Source organism: Ruditapes philippinarum, unplaced genomic scaffold, assembly GCF_026571515.1.
Source record: "Ruditapes philippinarum isolate M1 unplaced genomic scaffold, ASM2657151v2 ctg584_1_1_1_1, whole genome shotgun sequence".
Classification (NCBI taxonomy): domain Eukaryota; kingdom Metazoa; phylum Mollusca; class Bivalvia; order Venerida; family Veneridae; genus Ruditapes; species Ruditapes philippinarum.
This window is the reverse complement of record NW_026854286.1, coordinates 255,666-269,377: the sequence shown is the minus strand read 5'-3', so window position 1 is coordinate 269,377 and position 13,712 is coordinate 255,666. Positions and strand designations below refer to the sequence as shown.

The following is a 13,712-nucleotide window of genomic DNA, read 5'->3' as shown; positions in this document are numbered from 1 at the left end:
AGTTGATCTATTTATAACATTTCAAATATTTTCAATCATGTTTCATTTTGCCAGGTTCAAGGCTGAAACCTACAAAAAGCATAGAAACAAAATGGAAGTTACTGACTGATAAGCCCTTCAGGCTGTTGCTTTGTAGATTTTGTTACTAGGTGAGTTTATCAAATATTTATCTCTGTAAATTATGGAACATATTTAAAAATTCTTTTCCTCTTTTAAGCACTCATTCAGAGGTGAGGTGAGCTTTTGTGATGGCCAAGTGTTTGTCAGTCATCATTTCTTTAAACAACATCTCCTAAATCACTGGATGGATTTTAAACCAAAATTCTCGGCAATGATCCTTAGGTGGTCCTTTATATTTACCCAAGCATAAAATGGCTGTGAAGAAAGGTCATCTTTGTACTGAGCCGAATAAAATGCTACCTGTGCAGATCTGCGCAGTTGTGAAAATTAGAATTTAAAGCCTCCATATGAGTCAAAAGTATTTCAAGAAATTTAATATTGAGAAAAATGTACTAGAATTTTAAGAAAGGTAAAAACATTCAAGATCAAAGTTATATTTTACATGCTTTGTGCGGTATAAGACTGATTTTGCAGTATTTTATCATCATATTTCTACTGCGTTACTAATGCAGTAAAGGCTGTTTTTGCACATGTTGACCTTTTTTTGGTTATTTTCTTGGATTGTTAGTGCTGATTGCAATATGTAAATTACTATTTTTGTTCACATCACAATATTTTACTTTTAAATACATTTCTGAAATTTTCATGAAAATTAATATGACACTGGAGCCATGCTGCTTTAAAGGGGAAGTGTTATGACACAGAAATTCCATGTACATACTTGTACTCGTCTTATACTGTAACATGACTGGTACGCTTAATTCAGTGCCTTACGGAAAGGTAACCAATAATTGTGCCAGGACTTATAATGACACTATGAGTCTTATATAAATATAAAACAAACTTGTTTTTTCTAGTTTCTTAAGGTAAACTAATGGATAAATTGAAAAATTCAGATGTCTTATGACATTGCAATGCATCAGCTCTTGTAATATAAAACAGTTCCCCTTTAGTTGAAGACAACATGTTTATAAGTCTTGGTAAACTACAGACAGTTGAACAGTCTGTTATTTGTGTACAGAGATAGGAAAATATTGTTTTTCAATTTAAGAAAATGTAAATAAAAATATTTTGCAGCAAAGCAAGAAATTTAAAATGGGTCCTTAAGTGTCAAGCTGATGCTGATACATGTGAATGTTTTTATGTACTTTTATTTTTATTGATGACTGTCTCCCAAAATAAATTGTGTTGTTCAGCATTAAATCATGCGTCTTTTTCATGTAAGACTTTGCAGCCGAATACATAGTTCCAGTTTGATGCATAAGTAGGTCATAGGAGCTTAAGATAGACTTTAACCCCTTGAGTCCAAATTGCCCAGATCTTAGATATTTTGTATATATATATTTTGTTATAGTAAAAATGTCTAAAGAATCTTCTTTTCTGAAAGTACAATGTCCAGAGTTTAGAATTTGCTTCTAGCTTTATCTTATGGTCCTCTGTAAAAGTTATATAAATCTTGTCCCTTGGGTCAAAATTGGTTCTTTGCCACTGGGCCATTGAGTTTATATAGTCTTACATAATAAAACACATTTCATTAAGTTTCTTTTGTGAAGTTACAATGTGAAGAGATTAGATGAAGCAGATTTAGCAGAAATCTACAAATATTTAAAAAATTATGCAGCTTGCATTTACAATGACAAATCCTGACTTTTAACACTTAAAAATGAAAACCTTTTCTAGCATGATGTATCTGAGGTGAGTGATCAAGGGCCATGATGGCCCTCTTGTTGGCTATGTGATAGAGTTAGTTAAGTGGCCTGTGTCTCAAAAAGCATGAAGACTTACATCTAAGACATCAGAAAAAGACATACTACTGTTATGTCTTCCAAGTGCTCTAGATAAGCATCGTTGCATCATTTTTAAGAACAGATTTGGTGGGTAAAAATTAACAAATTGAAATTTAAAATCCGTTGGACTAATATGAATTAATAATACTAAAAAAGAATTATGATTAAATTTTCATCATTTTGTTTTCATATAATTGATTAGGCAAAAATTACTGATGCACCGTTTAGATGATTCTGCAGCAATAACAAAGACATATCGAATGAAAACACATGTTGCGCTTTTGTAAACACTAACTCTTGTATTTAGTCCCCCATTTTTGCAAATTTTGCCTATGCTTAAGATGGGGGAAGAGTATAGTAACTTGTACTAAATCTGATACACCATTGATTTGCTTCTTCCGACAAATTCCAAAGCCATCAAGTAAAACTGCTGTAGGATATTTGAATGATTTGAATTTTGAAAAAATAAAAAATAGATAGTGAAGTACTAAGTGGCTGAGAGAAACTTGTACTGAAAACTAAATTTACCCAAAATCTTATCTAGAGCACAGGGCTCTTCTCAAAGGTAACTTGTATGACTGGGGTAGGGGTGTTCTCACAGTCCTGTGTGTTTGTTGGTGTATGTCCAGTTATTTAAACCTTTTATTAAAAAATTTGATCAGAAAAAAACACCAGGATATACATCAACATACTTATAATTTGTAAACAAAAAACAGTGTAATGAAAAATATTTTTTTTTATAAGGCAACTCCAAAAACGTTAAACCAACAGGAATAAATTAGCTAAGAAGATATTCAATTGCTACATTAAATAGTATTATACTGTTTGCATACAAGTCAATGGTTTATTCTATATTTTTTTTATTATGAAAATATTTAAGATCTCACTTTAAAAGTTATGTCAACTGTTAATGTTATGTGAAAAAAATCACATATTTATTTTCACTTTACATATTTATTTTTATTTCACATATATTTATATTCACTTTGCATAATCATTTTCACTTCACATATTTATTTTCGCTTCAAATATTTATTTCCTCTTCAGATATTTATTTCCACTTCAGATAATTATTTCCACTTCACATTTATTTCCACTTCACATAATCATTTCCACTTCACATTTATTTCTACATCACAATCATTTTCACTTCACATATTCATTTCCACTTCACATATTCATTTCCACTTCATTTCATTTCCACTTCACATATTCATTTTTTTCACTTCATATTTTCATTTCCACTTCACATATTTTATTTTTGCAGGTTTGTGTCTGAAATAATGCATGAAGTCACTTGAGGTCTTCCTTCACCAGTAAACTGGGAAAATTTGTTTGCTCTTCACATTTATTTATGTGATTCACATGTTTAATTCCACTTTACATATTTATTTCCATTTGACATACTTATTTCCGTTTTACATATTTATGATTTTTATATATGTATTTCCACTTCTTATAGCATGGGACTCCGTATTATCGGCGTACTTAACTTTTCCTATATGTCTGCATTGAATTTCATTGATGAATTTAATAATCAATATGTTGTGTAAAGCAGTACAAAATCAACTAATCATTACATTTTTTATTGAATGAGGTCAAAGATTTTTAATTTCAATGTATACATGACCGCACATGACAAAATACTGAGAGTACGTCGATAATAGAGTTGCGCCGATAATACCGAGTTAGAGTATATTTACTTATGCTTTACATATTTATTTCAACTCCATATATATTTATTGATACTTCACATATGTTTTTCCCCACTTCACATGTTTATTTATTCATTACATATTTATTTCCACTTCACATATTTATTATGCTTCACACATTTATTTCCACTCCATATATTTATTTATAAAGAAAAAAATTGGTTTATCAGCCAACAGTATATATGAGCCGCGTCACGACAAAACCAACGTAATGCGTTTGCGACCAGCATGGATCCAGACCAGACTGCGCATCTGCGCAGTCTGATCAGGATCAATGCTGTTCGCTATCAGTTTCTCTACTTGTAATATGCTGTTCTAAGTGAACAGCATGGATCCTGATCAGACGGCGCTGGTCTGGATCCATGCTGGTCGCAAACGCATTACGTTGGTTTTGTTGTGACGCGGCTCATATAGAGCCTTGTCAGACTGTGCTGGTCAGACTGCACAGATAGACCTGGCACTATACTGGCGACTTAACGGCTAACCGCGTCTTGATTTACCAGGTCAGGTATGGAGCTGTCAGTACTATATTCACAATGCTCAATGTCATCTGACCAAGTATCCTGGTCAGATTCCTATCATACTTCAACATTTGAGCCGCACCATGACAAAACCAACATATTGTGTTTGCGACCAGCATGGATCCAGACCAGTCTGCGCATCCACGCAGTTTGATCAGGATCCATGCTGTTCGCTTACAAACCCTATAACAAGTAGAGAAACTGATAGCGAACAGCATGGATCCTGATCAGACTGCGCGGATGCGCAGGCTGGTCTGGATCCATGCTGGTCGCAAACGCACTATGTTGGTTTTGTCATGACGCGGCTCATTTGTTTATAAAAAAGTCTTCATTTTCATGTATAAAAGACACAGAGTAGTTATTATGTTACATTTTGTGTCCTATCATGTCAATGGAATGGAAATTGGGACATTTTTAAAACCCATGAAAGTTAAAAAAAATGTTATAGAAAATAGAAATAAACTGACAAGAAGATAATATGTGATTTTTTTTTTCTTATTTCAAAATTTTTAACATTGGAATGAAAATATATTTGTACATTGAAATCCCTTAAATATAGTATGACTGTTCTAAATACAAGCAGGGCACAAGCATTTTACAAATTCAGTAAGTTAAGAGTCATAAACAATATTTTTTTTATGAGCATACTATTTTTATGTTTGTTGTATTTTCTGTAAGTTTTGTCTTCTATTTTCATAAAAGATACGGCAGTATTATTTATACTCTTTTCGTTCATTCCTGAATTATCATAAGCAGCAGAGTAATTTTCCTAAGCATTGAAAACTGCAGCAAAGTATGCAAGAAAGTAATTACAGGGGGGAATATTTATGTTTTAGAGTAATTGATATGATCAGCAAGTACTGTCAGTTATAAGCACCGTTCCGCTGACTGACATCCTGATAGGCGAAAATACACATCGCTAGAGTGTTGGCGGAAAAAAATATATTCTGTTTTTAAAGCATAAGACTCAAGATATTTGACAGATGTTTGAAGCTATTCGGTGCTGGTAAAGCATAGTGATCACAATTATTTTTGATAAAATATTCATGAATTTGTTTATTTTCTTTTATTTTTTTTATTAAAAAAAAACAAAAATACGAAAACGAGAGAGAAATAAATATTTCCGCACTTCCCCCCTACCTCTCCTCACTAACTTCCTATCACAACACCTATTCAGTTAATATATGAAGGATTTTACTGTTAATAAATGTTGGAAATAATTATAGCTTCTGTTCATTTGATAATAAGTTACGGATTTTGTTGAAAAAAAAGTTATTTGATTTATTATGTAACAGCTATAGAAATTTTCTAACATGCTTCATCCCTAATTTCTTGTCCAACGTGACTTGTGATTATATATTTTTCTATAGTTCTTATTAAACAAATTTGAAAAAAAAATTGTGACTTAAATTTCTCTATTAATGATTAAGAAAACCTGATAATTTATACCTTCTGCTTTAAAAGATAGAGAGTAAAAAAAATTCTGCTCTGAATCTTAGAAAAAGTTAAGTAGAGGATATAAGAACTGTTCGGAGATTAAGTCATGTGATCCGAGTTAAATTACATGTGTGTTTGTGTGTGACTCAGTCAAGGTTGGACTGTTTGTTACAACAAGCAAAGACATTTTCATAAAATAAAAAACAACAACCCTCGATTTCATGAAGGCTTGGAATCATGTATAAATACTGGTGAATAAGTGGATTTACATGAGAAATTTACTGGATAGGATAATTGCTGCATTATTTGTTCACATGCTACAGGGACAGGTAGTGTATTATATTATTTAATTTCCATAGCATGTCTTGAAAATCTGTGAAAATATTTTTATTGTAATTTTCTGTGTTTTGAATTACAGGCTTTGTTAATGAAAATGCCATTTAAGCAATTTTTATAATAAAACTTTCTTTTTGAATTTTAAAACACTACAGTGATAGGAAAAAATATTTGGTTAATTTTTTGAATGATTAAAAAAAGGTGTATATTTTTTATGACTTTTTGAAGACTGCGTTATTTAAAATCTTTTTTACTTTTTTTTTATGATATTATATGCGATAGTACATTTTTAAGCTATTTATTTAACTGTGTATCGTGATTAATATTTTAGAAATTAGTATATTTAGAACTGATCATAATTTTATGAAGTGAAAGATGAATAATATTAACTCTTGTGGTGAAATCTTTTGTTTGTTTGTTTAGAACTATGTCTTTCACAATTTTTCTGGTCTTTTACGATCAACTTTATTATTTTGTTTGTTTAGAACTATATGTTTCTTGTTGTAAGAATTATTTCTTTCACTGTTCTAATCTATCTAGAGCAAATATTTGAAACTATTGGAACTATTTTAATGACGCATTAATGATGATTCAGATGATCACTCAAAATAATTATTAAATCATGAAAGTTGATAATAAAAAAAGCATTCTTAAGTTAATAATGAACAATTGTAAAGTAACAAAACCGATGCTTTAATATTTAAACCCTACAGTTACAAAGAAAAAGAAAAACTAACATAATGGTGGTTATGAAGTACCTGTTAACCTTCGTCTGCTGAATTTCTTGAACCTTTAGCCTCTAAATAAAGGTTCCAAACTTTCAATCTGTACAAAGCTATTTATCTTTTTTAGGAGAAATTTTTCACTATATATGTTGACTAATATTAGTGAATAGTGCAGACCTTGATCAGACAGTGCAGGATGTGTCTGCTGGTAATTTAATGGTCTGCACTGGTCGCACAGGTAGAATCAGTTGTTGCTAGCAGTGGACTTGTCCGCCTACCATTTTTAGAACGGTTTATTTATCAGTTTCAGGTGTAATATGAATAAGGCAAAGCGTCATCGAGCGCTTTGTAGTATGAAATAAGGCAAAGCCTATGAAAGGGGAACTCGGTTTAAATAATCATTTATTTTTATTTTTTTACATTTTCTGTTTTAAAACTGCCATTTGGTATTTTATACACTGCTTCTGTTTATTCTGGTTCCCTGTCCTATTATGGTTCCCAAAACCTATGGCGAAAGTTTCCAAAACCATCATTATCTAGCAGGTACTGGCGTTACCGTAACGCTTGCATCATATCACTGTCGGGCCTTTTTCAAAACAGCGTCCTGAGCTATATATAGTGCACCAGTGACGTTCGTTTCCTAAAATAGAAGGTCGGGGAAATGAAATGTCCGCTTTACATATTTACATATAGAGAGCAGACAGGTACTGATTAGAAGTATCTAGAGGTTTCCTTATCGTTTATGTACTTTATGGTCGCCAGATTTTATTTTCCACCTTAATTCTTTTGATTTGACAATTATATGAAAAGTTTTATCTAAAAATAACATATTTAACCTTTAGAAAAGCTAATGGCCACTTTTATCATGTAAAAATATAGGTTTTTGATACTTTCAATTCTATTGAACTAAAATTCTAAATAATTATAGGTATCAGACTTACATCGTTTATAATTTTTAATAAATTAAACTATGGTGGCTGATTAAGGACATGTGGTATTGTTGCTTTTTTCTACCACAAAATCTGAAAATGTAAAAAAGGTAAGCCTTTGTTGTCTGTTGGTATTTTCACATTTTCACTTTGATGACAGAAGAAATGTGATACATAAAAATTTGTTGTATTTTTTTAATAAAATCTATTTCGTCTTTTCTTTTTCTTAGAGAAATTGAAAAAAAAAAGGTACAAACATGGAAATCATACAATAAAGTTGAACTTTGTCATGTTTTTGCAGTTTCACATTGTTGCATTTTGGCATTGGTATATTTGTCACATTTCTGCTATGTTGTATTGCCTTGACGTTGTATAATAACAGAGAGAGCATACAAAATGTGATAACATAAAATTGTAAATAAAACTTTTATATTATTTAAACCATTGTTGTTTCAGTTATTAACTAGTTCCCTACTAATGTATTTCATGTGCTGTGGCATATGTCATATGTGTAGTATATCTTTACATGTAGAACCAGACCGGTAACAGGTCTGCAAACATGTGAACAGGCAAATTGCAACAATGCTAAGATGTAACAATAAAGAGTTTGAAAAGCAATAAAAGCACTTATTTGAAATATTGAAAAATACAAAAAAGCAAATATGGAAGAGACCCAACGAATAGAAAGTATAAACATCATTTATTTCATGCTTTCCAGTGTTTTATTGTTATATATCAGATGATTATATTCTGATAAACCACTAGTGAAATTTATAAAATATAATTTTCACTGTAGCCGGACTATATCTGATTGCGGATGAAAAGAAAATCATAACTAAATGAAATAACATGCAGAAGAAAATGCCTTCATACGTAAATTTTGCTTCTTTAGGAAAAGAAAGTCGATGTCACCATACATCATGTTAAAATTTAACAAAATTAGAGAAATTAAACAGAACTATATTTCAAAATTGATGATGTGACGTCATGATGTGATGATGTCACAAAGGAGAATGCGCGACGTTACGCAGCAAAATCTGTAAAAATACTTAAAATCACTTAAAAGCATGAAATAAAAAGAAAATTTATTTGTTTTACATATAAGATTGAAATATATTTCATTCGTGAACACCAGCTATTATATTTTCACTCGTGGCTACGCCACTCGTGAAATATTGCATCTGGTGTTCACTGAGTGAAATTATATTTCAATCTTACATGCAAAACAAACAAATATCCTCTATATATTGTAGGTGTTGTACAATTTAATTTTGTAGATTTGCTTTTGCCTTGAAAATGCAAACACCCAAAGGCATGACAAAGTCACAGTTTGTAACAAAAAAGTGAAAGTACAACACTGCGTAAATCTCACCATTGCAGTTTAAGGAAATGCTTTAAAAAAGCTGAAGGTTTTACTTATTTTTTTTATCCCAGAACCTGAAATGCCTGAACCACACCTTGACAGCCACTTACAATGGCCACAGTATGCTTTAGAAGTTTCATTGGAACCTATATAGTTCTGAATTGCGACTCTATTCTTAGAACTGAAAAGTTTACAAACAAAATCCATGTAAGAGCAAAATAGCTTCCACTGTTAAGCATGTTTCACTGCAGTTTATGCACAGATTTAAGCAAATCAAGTCTTGATTTTTTTCATTGGTCATGGGCAATCTGCCTATTATATGTTTATCAACCTGAAAAATGCTCGCACAAATAATATTCAATTCGCTGTTCAACATTTTTTCAGATTTATGTCTAGGTAACAATAACTCTTAAACATTTTGACATGCAATCTTTCCAGTTATAACAGTTATATCACACCCTATAGTTTCATTATACTTAATGTGTATTTCAACCATTTTTTAGATAAGAAAAGAAGGAGGTATTATTGAAAATTTTGTTCTGTAGATTTTAAATGCACTAGGTTCACATCAAATTTGTTCACTAAGGTTTTTATGTGGGTAAGATCTTTAAGGTGGCTAAAAAGAACAATTGGGGGGGGGGGAAGATGTTACCCTGAACTCAGCAAATGTGGGTTTTTGCGAACCTCATCCCCTGGTACAAACAAACTTTTTGCATTATAGCTTCATGGTGCGCTACCAGTCACTACAAATAAGTCAACCTGTTGTGCTTATTTTCGAAGCTGTAACTGTACAAGTTTGTTTGTATCCCTGGATTGGCTGGAAAAAAAATTCTTAATTCTGGAGTAATTTGTATGAACTTTGATCTGTCTATCTGTTTGAGGTAACTATTTTGGAAAGTTGGATATAATATTATCTTTAGTTCTACTAACAAATTACATCATAATTTACACAATAACTTAAATTACCATTAAAAATGCCATGATCTTTGCAAGTATCATAAATAAGATATCCATTTTAGTGAAGTGGTGACTTGGAACCAAACAAAAAAGGTATAAAAGACAATATTATGCATTAGCATTTAATTTAAGCACTTTAAAATTTTCGTACACCTGTACGCCTGGCCATTATGTAAAATAAAAAATTGTTTACAAAAGAGACGGTGTCAGTTGTTACTTTTAATGGTTGGTTAAACCTGCTGGAAAGTCGTCTTACAGGAATCAGACAACCTTTGCAATATGTAGGGAGTGTTTTTATACCTATTTTGATTTTTCTTTTCAAAATAAACTCAATGAAATGTGAAGCCAGGTAACATAGTAAGTTGATACTGTATCACAGAAAGGTATAGGTACAGCTTGTTCACCAACAAGTTGGAAGAAATGATCTTTATTCTCTGCAGATAGCCATATGTGGCCGTTTGTCCGTTTTAAATGTCATAAAACATAAACAATTGAAAAGAACCATAAAAAACGGTTTAATTCCTGGAAATAAATAATGATGTAATGTTGTATAAGAGTTCTTGGTTAAAGATGGTAAAGTTTTGCTTACATCTCAAATTTGTCATCTATACTCCACTATACCATACTAGGAAGAAATTATTTTGTGATATTTGTTCTTGTTTAGTCATTGTCCTTAGTTATATTTTGAATTTATTGATTTATTTTCTGAGTTATTTTTAAATTTCAGAGTTATTTTCTGACCTTTGTATTTATTTTAACATTAAAATCTGATTGAAGGAAAAGTAATTCTTATATAAATTTACTACATGTTGATTTAGTAAATATCTTGCAATCATGAGGCAAAGACAAATGTTTTGCAATTATGAGGCAAATATAAGCCACTTGCAATTATGCAACAAAGACAAATACTTTGCATATGAGGCAAAGACAAACATATTGCAATCATGCGGCAAAGACAAACATCTTGCAATCATGAGGCAATGACAAACATCTTGCAATCATGAGGCAAAGACAAACATCTTGCAATCATGAGGCAAAGACAAACATACCGCCTCCGTGGTCGAGGGGTTAGAGTCGATGACTTCTAATCCAGTTACCTCTCTGGCGTGGGTTCGATCCCCGGGAGATGCTTTGGTAGTTTAGCGCGGAGGAAGGTAGTCTTGTACTGGTGTAACTCTCCAGGAACGATGGTTAGGAAACTACCCGCCTATATGACTGAAATACTGTTGGGAAAAGGCGTAAAATGAAACAAACAAACAAACAAACATCTTGTAATAATTAGGCAAAGACAAACATCTTGCAATCATGAGGCAAGGACAAATATCTTGCAATCATGAGGCAAAGCCAAATGTCTTGTAATTATGAGGCAAAGACAAACATCTTGTAATCATAAGGCATAGGCAAACATCTTGTAATTATTTGGCAAGGACAAATAAATAACTTGCATATGAGGCAAAAGCAAACATCTTGTAATCATGGGGCAAAGGCAATCTTCTTGTAACCATGAGGCAAAGACAAACATCTTGTCATGAGGCAAAGACAAACATCTTGTAACCATGAGGCAAAGACAAACATCTTGTAATCATGATGCAAAGACAAACTCCTTTTAATCATGATGCAAAGACAAACATCTTGTTATCATGAGGCAAAGACAAATATCTTGTAATCATGAGGCAAAGACAAATATTGTGCAGTCATGAGGCAAAGACAAACATGTTGTAATCATGAAGCAAATCCAAATATCTTGTAATCCCGATGCAAAGACAAAAATCTTGTAATCATGAGGCAAAGACAAATATCTTGTAATCATGAGGCAAAGACAAACATCTTGTAATCATGAGGCAAAGACAAACATCTTGTAATCATGAGGCAAAGACAAACATCTTGTAATCATGAGGCAAAGACAAATATCTTGCAATCATGAGGCAAAGACAAATGTCTTGTAATCATGAGGCAAAGACAAATGTCTTGTAATCATGAGGCAAAGACAAACATCTTGTAATCATGAGACAAAGATAAATATCACAAGACAAATGTCTTGCAATCATGAGGCAAAGAGAAACATCTTGACCTTTAGCTGAGTTATGGCTCTTGAATAAAAAAAGTGGTTTATCAGGGGACACACATGATCACTGATTGCTCTTGTTAATAGGGTTATGCCCCTTATAAAAGCAAAAATAAAAGTAATTGATTTCAGCAGAATTAAACTTGATGGATTTCATTGCTTTCAAACATTAAAATATTTTTAGGAAAACAACTCTGCATTAAACCTTCTGATAAACTGGCATGGCTCTCTGTAATAAATGGACCACTGCCGCAGTGGTGGACCAATCAGTTCTGTTAAAGCCTATCCCATTGTGATCTGTATAGCTAAAGAGGCGCCATATGAGCCGTGTCATGACAAAACAACATAATGGGTTTGCGACCAGCATGGATCCAGACCAGCCTGCGCATCCGCGCAGTCTGATCAGGATCCATGCTATTCGCTATCTGTTTCTCTACTTGTTATAGGGTTTGCTAGCGAACAGCATGGATCCTGATCAGACTTTGGGATGCGCAGACTGGTCTGGATCCATGCTGGTCGCAAACGCATTACGTTGGTTTTGTCGTGACGCGGCTCATATGACCTTTAGAATGTTAATTGTGAATTAAATTAACAAGTTTTATGGCAGATTTATTATCACCTCAATGCTGAAACTGTATTGTCAATGGCTGAGGGAAGATTTCCTAGTAAAAATGAACAAAAAAAATAAATTTTTTTTACAGATGTAAAAATTTCACAGGTTTTGTTTGTAGTTCTTGTAAGTTTTCAGATAATTAGGTGATTTAAAAGAGAATGTCAAATGAAAGAAATTCCTTGATTTGTATTAAATGAAATAAAAAATTTCTAGTAAATGATTGAAAGGGAGTGGTGTCCTAGTGGTTAAGGTGTCTGCAGATCAACCCAGACATCGGTGGGTTTTGGACCCTAATCGTGTCACAACCATTTTTCTTCATTGACATAAGTACCGATTGGTTCCAGGACGCGGTCTCAAAAGTGATCAAAATAAGGTGCAAGAACTTGTGGTGCAATCGAGCTTAAATAATTATGTTTAAACCAAGTAAATACTATGTGATTTTTGTTGTTATTATGAGATACATTTGTGATGGTAAAGATATTGGTATTGCTAGGGGAGACAATCTCTGAAGGTGGTAAATAATTACATCGATTCTCTTCTTGGATTTTCAAGTTTTCCTAATGTCATCATTTAACAATCTCAGTATGGAATAATCTGCAATTATAATTACATACATTTCTGAAGTTACCTGCTTCACTTTACTTGAATGTAGTGATATTTTCTCTGATTGGTATCTAACAGAAAACTGTACCCAGAATATCATAGGCTTGGTTTCTGATATAGCCTGAGAATATATGCCCCAAGGTTATTAAACCTTTTCCTGAGATCAAGCTTGAATGTCATGATTTTCATTGATCAGTGAACATTCTGTGGAAATAACTGATCAAATGCCTGAGATTTGAGTTTGAGCCATGAGAATTTCTTTATAACCTTGGACATCAGAAACCAAGCTAATGATATTGGAAGTTTAAAAAAGATTTCACTTAGCACAGGTATTTCCATTGAATGATACATCAAAGTAAACTGAACAATGACTTGACTAAGTCACAATGAAGCTGTCAAGGTCATATGGTGACTGTCCAGCTTTGTTAGTGGAGGAATACTATATGACAAAACTTGGGTGGGTATGTGCTTGAGCCCATTTGTACATTGACTCAGGTTTACCCATTTGAACACTGACTGGTTTGCTTATTTGTACACTGGC

At 32.4% G+C, this 13,712-nt stretch overlaps 1 long non-coding RNA gene across 1 annotated transcript in view; it reads left to right on the top strand.

The window, feature by feature from the left end:
* The window catches only part of LOC132739658 (uncharacterized), a 109,024-nt gene that overhangs the window by 71,074 nt on the left and 24,238 nt on the right, over nucleotides 1-13,712 (top strand). Inside the window, exon 5 of the long non-coding RNA XR_009627036.1 lies at nucleotides 55-149. This is a non-coding gene — a long non-coding RNA (uncharacterized LOC132739658). The remainder of the gene's footprint in view (nucleotides 1-54; nucleotides 150-13,712) is intronic.